Source organism: Alligator mississippiensis, chromosome 5 (genome assembly GCF_030867095.1).
Source record: "Alligator mississippiensis isolate rAllMis1 chromosome 5, rAllMis1, whole genome shotgun sequence".
Lineage (NCBI taxonomy): Eukaryota > Metazoa > Chordata > Crocodylia > Alligatoridae > Alligator > Alligator mississippiensis.
The window spans coordinates 4139845-4152468 of record NC_081828.1 but is presented as its reverse complement, the minus strand read 5'-3'; the positions used below and the strand labels follow the sequence as shown (position 1 = coordinate 4152468).

The 12624-nt window shown below is 46.2% G+C and overlaps 1 long non-coding RNA gene across 1 annotated transcript; it reads right to left on the bottom strand.

The window, feature by feature from the left end:
- Positions 1 to 407: 407 nt before the first annotated feature.
- LOC109281069 (uncharacterized) lies at positions 408 to 6188 on the bottom strand. Its single transcript, XR_002087595.2, has 3 exons — positions 5926 to 6188; positions 1239 to 1318; positions 408 to 667 (listed from the first exon to the last, which is right to left on the bottom strand). It is a non-coding gene; the product is annotated as an uncharacterized LOC109281069 (long non-coding RNA).
- Positions 6189 to 12624: the final 6436 nt, after the last annotated feature.

Genomic DNA, 12624 nt, shown 5'->3' with positions numbered 1-12624 from the left:
TCCTTTAATTCAGTGGTTTTCAACCTGTGGTCCACAGACCCCAGGGGGTCCACAGACTATGTCTAAGAGGTCCACAAAAGACGACTGTGATCTATCAAGTGTAGGTAAATACCCATGCTTACAATTCAAAGGAGTCCATGGACTTCCATTTGAAAATGTTTGGGGGTCTGCAAATAAAAAAAAGACTGCAAACCACTGCCCTAGGGGCAGCCTCCCTATCAATTTGAAATACCAAGGCATGGCAGACGAGATAATAGGGTGGGACCCTGAGTGGCCAAAGGAGGCAACACAGTGGAATCCAAGTGGTGGCCACCACTCTAGCACCCACTTCATTACAATATTACTCTACGGTTGTTATTATATCATTATTAAACAGGTTTCTGAAGCAAGAGAAAAGAAGAAATGGGTAGTTTGGTTGTTCATTATTTATTTATGGCATTTTTGTGTATCACCTCAATATACTTATACTGTCAGACAGCATTTAAAGGTTCCTGATTCAGGGCAATCCAAAATGTTGCATTGGATGCGACCAGTGGTTCATCTACATGGCAGTTCCTTCCATGTTCCTATGATTGCAGTGAGGTAGTGGCGAAGGCTTCAGATGATGAGGTCATAAAACACCCTCAAGCTTTCAGTAGCTCAGTGATTCTCACTCCAGGTGCCAGGGCTGAGTGTGAGGAGATAAACAGATAAGCTAAGCAGATAAGCATGAGCTCAAGCTTTTCCCTACCTGGCTGATCCACTATCCCCATTGCCCAGCCCCTCTGCAAGGTGGTAAGTACTGTAATATATTAATTCATTTTTGTGACTGGGTGCCAAAAATTATAGAGGGTCCAAAAAGTTTGAGACCTACTGGATTAGCTGCCTCAGAGCCTCAGTGCAAGCTATGTAAAAGCTGTAGTACAGCAACCAAGACAGGTGGAGCTAAAACCCATCGAGTGGGAACTGGAGAAGTCTTGCGAACCGAACTCGGCCTGTGCTAGGATGTGAAGGATGCTTCCTTTGGATGACTGCCAAGAAATCCTGTTGCCACATCATCTGTAAAATAGCCTGCATCGAGCAAACTCCTAAAGGCATTGGCGTGATTGTGTTGATTGCAGGCACCGGTACAGCATGCCTTGTTTGCAGTTCTTAGGCCTGGGCAGTATATTTAAACCTTTCAAAGGCATAAATTGCTCTCAATCACCATCTATTTAATCTGCCTTTACAGCAGCTATTGAGGTAGGAGCAAGACTCACCTGCCCACGGTGCCGCAAGGAAAGCCACGTGCCTTCCCTGTCGAAGCAAGGCATTCATTACTCCCGGCACATGCCATCTCCTAGGGAGAGGAGTAGGTGTTGTATAAGCACATGCAGGGGAGACACAAGCCCATCAAGAAGCATAAAATGCCTCTTCAGTCCTGCCACCATGAAATTACACTGATTATACTGTGAAAAGGAACTGTTAAAATATTCCTCCCCATTGATTTCTGAGGAGGCAGGTGTTTTGTTACTCCGTTTTTGCAAACATGGGGTGGATGGGCTGAACATGCTGTTTTCCAAGAGGCTCAGTGAATGGGGAAGAGGTTTTTATCCCTAAAGACCCTCCCTTAAAAGAGCACTTTGGAGTGGAAGGATGGGTCTCTTCTTGCTACAGTTACATGTGTTACAGGAATGCCACGTGCCCAGGTGAAAACTCCTGTTGTGCTAGGCTGCTACATGGGACCCGGAGCCATAACAAAAGCAGGGCCTCATTTCACCTGTGATGTATCAGCTACTGGCGACTGATCTGATGAAAACCAGGTAATTATGGGGAAAAAAACCTGAGTAAGCAGGCTGGTGGACCTGTTGGAAGCAGAGACGTTTTGGCAGGAAAGGTCAGACTAGGGCATCTAGCTAGCTACAGGATGCAGGTTGGCTTCTGTAGATAGCCTGGAGTAGGAGATGCCTCTGAGATAGGTGACCTGAAAAGTATCTTGGGAGTATATAGAGGGAAGGGAGCTATGAAAGCTGGAGAAACAGGTGTGATGGAAGTTCTGCCCTCCTATAAGGCCTGCATCTTTTCCTGGAAGGAATTAGGAAGGAGAAAGATTTTTCCAGGTAGGGCTGAATGTCCTGACTGCAGTGGCTGTAGCTACAAGAGAGTCAACACTGTAGCTCTGATCCCCGCGAGCAAACTCTGTCCCCTCTCCCCTGAGGATGGCAGAGGGAGAAATATGGCAATCAGCTTGCAGCAGTGTCTCCCTGCTTCTATTCCAGCAAAGAAAAATCAGCTTCCCTGCTTCATACGTGCACCTCAATTTTGGAAGGCTGATTGTGCAGGGAGGGAAGTGCATGTGGCATGTGAGCAAATGTGGTAATAAACATCCATTTTGGTTTTCCTCCATTGGAATAGCTCACGGCCTCATAGTAAAGAGACGACGGGTGGGCACATCAGCCAGGCACAGAAGCAGTCGGCGGATGCTGACCAGTGCAAAACCCCAGTCTCAGCCCAGCGCTCTTGCTGCAGAAGTGCTGCTGGCTGCTTGGTGCAGGAAGCCTGGTAGGGCCCAGTTCCATGGAGAAGCATTAACTGGCCTTATAGGTGTTCATGGGGGATTTGGGATGTGCATAAGGCACTTGGGTCCACATGCTTCTAAAACTTTAGACACCTAAAACTTATTGGTATAAATCGCATCCTGCAGAGTATGAGCCATAGTCATAAGACAAGCATTTTAGAGCAGAAAGCAAACCTCAGCTCTGGTATTGACATTGGGCCTCGGCTCTGCAGCTGGTGGGGAGGCAAGAGATAGGAATGAGCAGTTATCAAAAACCCCCATCTCCTTCTGTCACGCCGGGAGGGAGAGAAGGTTTGTTCCCCAGAAGCATGGATCCTTTGCACGCAGAAGGGACCGCAGCAGCTCTGTTAGCTCAGGCTGGGAATGGATTAAGACCACCAAAAAGGGTTTTAAAAAGTCGGATGGGACAGGGAGACATTTTGCCATATCCTATAAAGCAGAATTAGACCCATCATGAACACAGAGTGCTGCTGTGGGCTTCCCTCCCCGCCCCCTATAAGGCCATTGGCAGCTCGGGTGTTGCAGAAAACAGCTGGTGAGCTCATCCCCATCTACAATACAGCCATGTATTTTGGGGACTTTCTGGGCCTAGAAAACTTGCAAATTTTACTATTAGGTCCTTTAGCTCTGATGAGAGCGTTTCTCTATATTAACCATTTCCCCCATCCAATAAGACTATTGTGTATCATTATGATCCTCAGTCACCGCCTTTCTAGGAAGCAGTCTGTAAATAACTGAGGTCTCCCGTGCTTTTGTCGACTCAAGTGCAATAGAAACAAGAAGTGGTGCATGAAAAGGGTGAGAGACTGGAACGGGGAATTGTGGGATTGCTGCTGAAAGTTGCCTCCACAATGCTGAATAAATAGATTATTGAGCATTGTGGAGGCTTTCAGATACTGTTTCAAAAACCGGGGTGGGGGGGAAATATTCTTTTTTATCAGGTACCACTCTTTGGCAGCATGCAGCCCACACCTGAGATCATGGCCCATCCTTTCTTTTGTGTTTGTGCAGCGCCTTACACCCAGGGTACCCAGGATAAAATGTCCTAGGTCCTACATCAGTACAAGTAATAGAAACTTTCTTGGCTGCACAAACTGAAACTCTTATCTGGCTTTGAAAAATGCATCCGCCTCCTAGAAGATTTTCTAGCTGGAGGCATGTGTTATATAATTCTCCTTTATGCATAATAGGATCCACAGGTAATGGGAAATAAATAGATTATTGAGCGTTGTGGAGGCTTTCAGATATTGTTTAAAAAAACAGGCGGGGAAAAAGTCTTTTTTTATCAGTTACCACTCTTGGGCAGCATGCAGCCAACACCTGCTGAGGGATCAGACTGAATTTATCAATATAATTTGACATCCCTCCATTGAAAGTTGCCTTCTCTATTAAATAATATTTTTTCCTTTAGTTCTAACTCAGGTTACAAAATATCCCCTAAGCCCCAGCTGTATGGAGCCTTAATAAATTAAAAAACTTTGCCTTTCCAAGCTTGCTTGTATATGGTTTCAATTTCTTTTCTTCTCTGTCGTTTGACACTTGTGACATGTTACTTTTTTCAGCTTTTTCCCCGTCCTTTTGAAGTAATTTTCTTTTCCTCCTCAATACAAAATGTGTTTAAAAAGATCAAACTCTCATTAAAGTCTACATTTCTTCAGAGGAGGATTTTCACCTAGACTTTGAGGGATCTCATTACATATAGAGAAATGAAAGAAGCAGATTTTCTGTACCACGTATTATTACTATGTACTATGATATTATTACTATCACCATGTACTATTGATTCACATTTTTTTTCTGGTAAGACTTTGCTTTAATTAAAATATATGTATAACTTGGGGGCCAAATTACAAGCAGAAGAAGATTTAGGCACCTAAACTGGGGAACAAAGTGGAATTTCCTCCAAAATTGTGATACCAAAATGTCCAGCTTGGATTTTTTTGCCTAACTCTGGGACTGTCTAAGTGTTATAGCTCTTACGTTGGGATTTAAAGTTCCCCAGAGACACAGAGCTGAAATCCATGTGTGTTCATGACTGTATTTGTCTTGACAGGGACCAAGGACATGGCTTGACTCTGCAGTCTACAGGTTGGGTGAGTCACTTGGGGACCGGGGAGGGAAGTTCTGGGGTTCCTTTCCTGGTTCTCGGGGCTGGTTATGTATTTTACAATAAGCAGCCATTGACATAAAATGCAGAAACAGTCCTGGCAGAAGAGATCACAACCCAAACTCCCCCTCCCAGCTGAGTGCCTGAAGCACTAGGGCAGAGACGTGGACCCTTTTCTGGTTGATGAGTCCTTTCATGTGCGGTGGCCCAACTGTAGGGATGAAGGATGCTCCCTCCCAGAAGAGCCTTGCGGTTAAGAGCTGTCCTAGATGGCGAACGTGGGTATGAGCCCTCTCAGGCAGTGGAAGGGAACTGAATTAGTCTCCTGTTTCCTGGGGGGTCACTCTAGTGCCTATATGCCATCATGTAAAAGCAGCGCACCACCCCTTCCTCCTCTTCTGCTAGTTGGGTTTTAAAAGAAGAGAGTGAGCTCCTCTTAGCTGCTTGGAAGAAACATCAGAGGAGGGGGTCAGAGCTGTGGATCTAAGGGGTGGGTTTGGGGTTTGCTCACAGCAGGTCCTTACTCTGTGTGTGGCTAGGGCTTTCTATGCCAAGGTAAGAAAGGCAAGTTGGTTGTGGCATACTCTGCCAATGGATCACTATTATGCATCTGTAACCTTAAACCCTGCTTCTGAGCTGCCTTGCACTAGCATAAATGCAGTTTGGGTTCATTCAAATCGAATTTCGTCATTGCAGCACTTAGGAAAGTGCAGTTAAACTCAGGGCCATATTTACAGTGAGTTCCACGAGTGCCTTAAAAAAATGTTGGTTTATCCTGACAGGCCTCAAAAATTCCTGGGAAGAGTTTGCCTTTGATGGATTAAAAATGGAGCCCCATATGAGGAAGCAGAACTGAAGGAGCTAGAGATAGTTTTATGGACTGCCTAACAAGACCTCTTTGGGTATGTCTACACTGATGTTTAGGGTTGACCACATGGGTAGCCCCTACCTGGCCCATGCCACATGGCTCTGGATGGATCAAAACCAAAAGATATTTCAAGTTTGAAGATATCTGGAGAGACCTCATCTGCATTGAAAGTAAGGCACCGACTGACTCACCTTGGCTCATCTCTTTTCAGTGCTGTCTGTTTTCTAAGCTTTTAATGATCCATATAAACCTCCAACTTCCAAGTGGAAATTATTAGCCCTTTGGGACTTCCATTTCATTATAGGGGAATGAGAATTTGGTACCTCAGCTCCTGACTGGCAGATCAATAGCACGTGGCGTAGGGGGGTTTAGAAAAGAAAACCCACCTCTAGTAATAAGCATTGGAGATCTCACCTCTCTTCAAGTTCGGTTTTCCAGGGGGTTGGCTTTGATTTCTGTGGCTGGTGTTTTGTATGTCTTGATTCTGGCTTGATCCGAGTTAGCCACCGATGCAGCATGAACAAGGAAAGAACAAGCTGTCTCGACTGTCCCATGCAGCTAGCTCAGACCTGTTTTGAAGGGAGTGCCTGATGTGGGAAATTCTTCAGCCTCCCTGCCCCTCTGTTAGATTTAGATAGGCTGTTTCTTGCTCTCAAAGCAGAAAAGAGAGAGCAGAGGAAGGAAGAGGAGAGCGATCCCAGCCTATGGCTTTCTCTTCCCTGCAGAAAGACCCAAAACGTATGTAGACGGATCTGTGGCTCAGGGATTGGACTCTTAAGTCATCTGGAGACCCATCAGTGAGCCATGGTAGAGATCATTCTTGGATTGCAGGATTGCCACCACTAATTTTGATAGTCCCAGCATGGTCCATGCATGGTAGGAGTCCTGGTGATGGATCTGTGCTGGGGTTGCTTGTTTCTGGAACGGGGCCCTTACTCCTGACCGAGTCCCCATTTAGCAAGCGTAGGGCTCACTTTGCTCACAGTGTGCAGACATGTAGCATTCGTCCGTCAGCGCTAGATCCTTTCAAACTCCACCATTCTCAGTTGTCCTTGTGGCAACAGACTCGATTTCCCTCCAGCTCTTTGAGTAGTCATCACGGGTATTTCTTCAAATGTGGTCAAAACTGATGCCTAACAAACGGGACTCCCCATTTAGGACAGCTGCTACTTGTTGCTCTCATCGCTGTCCACTCATGGGGCCTGACCATGCCCTCTCCCTTGCCCCATTGGCCTTCATGGTGAGACCCCTGTATGAGGGCCCAATTCTGCAAAGCCCATGCTTAATGCCAAGCATGCATTTAGTTCCACCGAAGTCAACAGGCTGCAGTGAAACAAACTTAAAGTTAAGCCCATGTCTGTAAGTAAGATCAGCATCCTCATCCCTTTGCCTCCAAGTGTGTACATTATCATCCCATGAAGGTTAAGCTGTATAGATATCCATGCAGGTCAGAGAGATTCATTTTCTTGGACTGTGGCAGGATGGGTAGAAAAAATAAATGAATCACGGCATGCCGTCTTATTTCAATGTATTAGGAGCTGCTGTCCCCTTAGATCACAGCTTCTACTAAAAAGGTGGGAGAAGGGGAAGAACCAAACTTGGTTTCTCTAAGTGGCTGTGCAATTTGATGGGGCTTTAATAATGACCTCTTAACAATTTCACCTCATTCTGTGCTATTGTAGAATAAAGGGGGTTGTGCCCACATGGATCTGCTCTGGGAATGCTTCTGTCAGAGGGGAAAAGCTGAAGAACTACAGGCCAAATCTTCCAATTTCAGGCTGACCATGATGTTTGAGAGTTAAGCACAGCCGACACAAACTTCTGCAAAGTAATAAAAAATATTTGTTCCTCGCTGACCCAGTAATAGCCTTCCCTTTTGAGAGAGCTTTATCAATGATTACAGGACCATTTTGCACTTTGGAGTAGGGCAGTGACCTGTACAGAAATTTCTCCACCCACAGGGCATTGTTAAACCAAATTAGTCTGCACTCAGTCCTTTCTGAAGAGCTTTTTGGAAGTATCAAGTTATTCTGAACTCCTCAAAACCTTTTTGCAGTCTGTTCAGACAGAGAGAAAGAGAGAGACATCTCTGAGCAAAGAAGAGGGAAAGGGAGTGAAGGACTTGAAATAAAAACAAGGAATCTTAATGAAGTTGAACTTCAAAACTAAAATTAAGGCAGACATAATTCCAGAAATGCATGCTGATTACATCTTGGTAATTGGCTCCACAAATGCACTGAACTATATACATTTTGTGGTATGAAAAGCAAAAGAAAAATGTGTCCCAAGTGAATGAGACAAAGCATTTCTTGGACTCACTAGAAATTGGACAGGCTAATATGCTATCTGGTTATCTGGATCTGAATTCAAGCTTTCCCAAATTTGTCTTGTGGTGAGGGTGAGGGTTGTCTTCATGATGAATGGGTGAGTTTTGGGGCTTTGAGCACCATCATCCATAATTTCATCCCAGTCACCAAAGTTTAAATAATTGTAAGAACGTACTCTGATTTCCAATGCATGCTACTGAAATGGAGCTAACCTTCAAGTATGTTAGGAAACCTGGTCAATTTTCCTATTGTTACAAAAAATATGCCATTTTTTATATATGCCAGAGTGAGAGATTTCCTCTGCCTCATATGCCATAAATAGACAAGGATCATGATCCAGTTTGCAGGTAAAGCATCAGAGAGAAGCTCAGGGACTTGCTTGACATCACACAGGATTTGAACCCATATCTCCTGATTCTCAGCTCAGTGCCTTTAAATAATAAGAGCTATTAAATATTTAAAGTGTGTTTAATACTTAATGGACCTGTCTGGCCAGGCTGAGTACCATATAAACATGGAAAACTACGCTTTTTGCCTTGAAGGAATTACAAACTTAGAACATAAAGAAGGGGATGAAGATACTGCCAGTGACTCTCTTGAAGGATTTGCATGTTGGTTATGTTAGCTGGCTGGTTCCACGTGTTGCTCAGGTTGGGGGAGGTGGAAGGTGGGCCAGTAGTGGGTGCTTCTGCATTGAGCCACCCACCTCACTGAGCCCGACCACCTTACAGGCTCCAAGTGCCTCCCTGGGGGCATGTCACATCCAGCTGACCCCCTTCCTGGAGCACACCCACAAGCCTGGGGGTAATGCCACCACCACCCAGGGTCTGGACTGATCTTGGCTCTGTGCCCTATGGGAAACACAGGCCTAGTAGTCTTTGAGGGTACTTGACCCACTGCAAGAACTTGGGGTGCTTCCCCCAGTTTGAAGCACAAATAGTGATCTCCCTTAGTCAGCCAAACCAAGGGGACCCCAAAGCATAATTTAGACCCTCTCCCAATAAGTCTCCCATGCTAGGTACAGAGGAGACCTTTATTGGTTACAAGAAATAGGTTTGGAATAGGGTACAGGGTAGAGCAATATCAGAGAAATCCCTTAGAGCAAGGAGTGGCATGGTAGCCTTTGATGGGTCATCTGAGTTACTGCAAGCTATATATCTAGTTAGATCTCAAGCAGCTTAATCACACGTATCATCCAGAGGCAGGTGGAGATTCCCTCTGGAGGTAAGCAGTTCATTGAACGTGAGTTTCAAGAGAGAGAGTGAGTTTCAGGTGGTCCAGCTTCTCTGAGAGTCCTCATCATGGCTGCTCCTCCTCCTCCTGTCTGGTCTTTAACTTATATCTCCCTCATGACCTCATTTACCCAATCCAATGAAGGCCTGCAGTTGTTGGCTGCAGTCAACCAATTTGAATTGCATCACTGGTTGCTGGGCAGACTGGCAGGGTCTCTATTCCCCTCCCAGTCATGATGACATTGCTTAGACCAATAGTGAGTTTAAGCCCCCACCCAGGTGTGTGAGGCCAGTCATGTAGGCAGAGGGAACAGGTCTGCCCCTCCCTCTGGAATGTGTCCAGCTCAGGTTATAGCTCAGGGTTACCTGAAGCCAATGGGACCAGGGGTGTCTGCCCTCTGCAGTGGCCATGGTAACCAAATTGTGAGAATGGTCATCAGCCTGATAGCAGAGTTTGGGGAAAGACAGAGATGGCATATGTTTTTAGGATGTATGTGTAAAGTTTTAGGAAGGTAAGCAACAGCGAAGGCAAAGGGAAAGATGCATGCAATACACCCTTAGTGGGGATGTTGGTTGTACTGTGTTTGTCTGCCCATGTCCTTAGACGAGGTTCTTTGGGTAGATGTGAGATCTTTTATTAGACCAACTAAATAGTTGGGAGAAGTGTTCTTTGCAAGCTTTCAAGTGAAGACGCGTGTTTGTGCCCAAAAGCTTGCAAAGAACAATTTTTCCCACTATTTAATTGGTCTAGCAAAAGACATCACATCTACCCAAAGAACCTTGTCTGCCGAAGAAGGGCGTTTGTGCCCCAAAACTTGCAAAGAACAATTTTTCCAACTCTTTAGTTGGTCTAATAAAAGTTATCACATCTACCCAAAGAAGCTTGTCTGCATGCGTCCTCAGTGGACACCCACTACTCCCTTTGTTAAATACCTGCTGAAAAGCCATGTGGGTAGCTGAATTAATTCAGACAAGTGAAACCATGAGGAATTATATGTGCCAACACATGATGCATCATGTAAAACCATGCCCAGCTTAATAATAGAGCTTGTACCTACAGGGGCTTTATGTGGACCTCAATCAAACTTCAGAGCAGAGATGCAGCACTGTGTTAAATAAAGCTTAAGAGAGAACAGTGGGTTGCACAGCCCTGGGCTGGTAAAACGGAGTTGCCATTCAGAGAAGCAAGGTTCAAATACCTGAGGTTGTGTTTTTGTGATGAGCGGTCACGTGCTTAGCTATGACTAACAGGTGGGCTGGCATCATGATGGAGGTCCGTCTTTGGGAAGGATTTCTAGCCTTACGCACAGCTTTGTTCTGTACTTTGAAGCAAAAAAAAAGGCATCCCTGGAAGTTACAAATGATTGGGAGAGAAACAAGCGCTTTCCTCTGGGTTGTCAGAGATGGATTTTAGCAGTAAACCACAACTCCAGGGGATTAAGAGAGCTGACAGTTGCAGTCCAACCTTTCAGCCATGCATGGTGGCATTTAAAATTGGCTCAGAGCAAAAGCAAATCTGCTCTAGCATTTCCTTCCCTTGAGGAGCAATTAAGATGTAAATGCACCAAGATGTGCCTTCTCCAAAGCTTCATGTAAGTCTGCGGGGGGACATTTCTGCATTGACCTTTGTCTAATGATCTTATTGGACCATAAACTCTCAGCTGCTCTCTGCCTCTTCCCCTTGTGAAGAAGTTTATTCTGTGGCCAGCCTTGCCCTTGCCTTCAGTTTGGAAAAAATCGGACTTTTCTCAGGCGGCCACGCTTTTCTGTGCCATGTGATTTTGATTCCAGCTGAAGGCTTCTGTCATCTCCGACTCTGTGCCGTCTCCTGCACCCCTGACCATCATCTAGCCTACTTGTGAGTATAGCTCTTTTTCTTGACCTGTTTTTATAGTGTCCCAGGCATGTGGTCCCCTTGGCAGTTCCTCTCTCTTTCCTCCGGTATATGTAAAAATAAATTCATGGGCTGGGGTAGATGGGTTTTCCTCGGGTATATGGGCTTCTGTTTCTGGATCAATGATGTGGCTTTGACAGGGAGCTGTGGTAACATTTAGGTGATGTTCCAAAAACTGGAGTCAGTCTTGAATAGAGGCAGCACCAAACGTATGTATACTCAAGTCCTAATTGTTAAGGCTTCTGTGCTTGCTAGGTGATGGCTTCCATTTCAGCTGATGCTTGAACCAGGCACCTAATGTGGGTGGATGCAAGGTTTTCTAAATGGTACACTGCCCTTCAGACCATGGGGCAAGGTGTGGATGGAGGTGCTGGGTTGGTGGGGGATGCTGGGGAGCTGGGCAGAGAGCCGGCACAGAGGTGGGGGTGGATGACCTAGGGGCAGGGGTGGGGGGTCAGAGCCGCTTCTGCCCTGCTCTAGCTGGGGGCTGTGCAGGGAGCCAGCAATGGCAGCACACATTCTTGTTTCCAGCCCTTGCCCCCATTTCCCACCTCATGTCCCCTGTGCACCACTGCTGCTCTCCCTAGCTGAGCACTGCTCCCAGCATAGCTAATCCTGGCAGCACAGATCCCTGTGCCCAGATCAGCTGGAGACAACGATGGTGGAAGACAAAAGGGGGTGCATCCATACCACTGCACCCCCCTAGATCTGCCCTGGCCACCTGCTAAGAGCCTGTGCAATCTAAGCTAAAGATCCAGGCTGCATAACTAGGGTCTGTACTGTCTTAAATCTTCTGAGGCTTGGACATGCAGGCTGAAAACAGACATCTAATCTGGGGCAGTCCTGATTGATCTGGGTCAAACCCCAGCACAAAAAAAGCAGTAGCACAGCCTCTTTATTCATGTAGCCCTACTCAGATGCATTGCTGCGCCTCTGCTAGTCCCTGAGTAGGGAGAGCAGGCTTGGGCCTGGAATGACTGGCAATTACCTTCAATGAGCCATGATTAAGACCTACACAGCATTGTCCTGGGGAAGTGCTGCTAGAACATGCTATCTTGCAGACTTCACAGGTACTTAAATGTCCTAGAATGACGTCGAACAATGACCTAGCATGGGGGGCTTCATGATGAACATGCCAACTGTTTTGCAAATGAATTTTGCTCTGTTCCTGATTTTGTTCCAAACCAGGTGCCATTGAGAGCTTTGTGGTTGTTTCCAGGGTGGAACCCAAGCTTAACACAGAGTTTTTTTTCCGTTGGGCTTTGTCATGCCTTTGATGCTAGAACCCAGATCAGGATTTGGGGCTGTAATCCAGCCTGGGTGGGGATTTCTTTGCCATCCAAAGGCACTGTGTGTGAGAAAGGGATAGGAGACTTAAAAGCCCAAGATTTATGGGCGAGGAAGTATGAGAGCTGGATCCAGAGCTGGATCAAGGGGGTGGGCAGTGGTGTGCTTACCCCCTGCCCCTTTGGCTGTGTGATGCATGCACAATTTGTTCTCTGAGCAAACTGGCATGTCATTGCAGCCCCTGCCAGAGCTCCCCATGTGATATTTGCTCTCTGAGCCCACAAGCCGATTGGCAAGGGTGCTGGCTGCAGCCCCTGATTTCATGCAGCTCTGGAGGCCTGGGGGTGAGTGCTATCACCACCTGTTCCCTCTT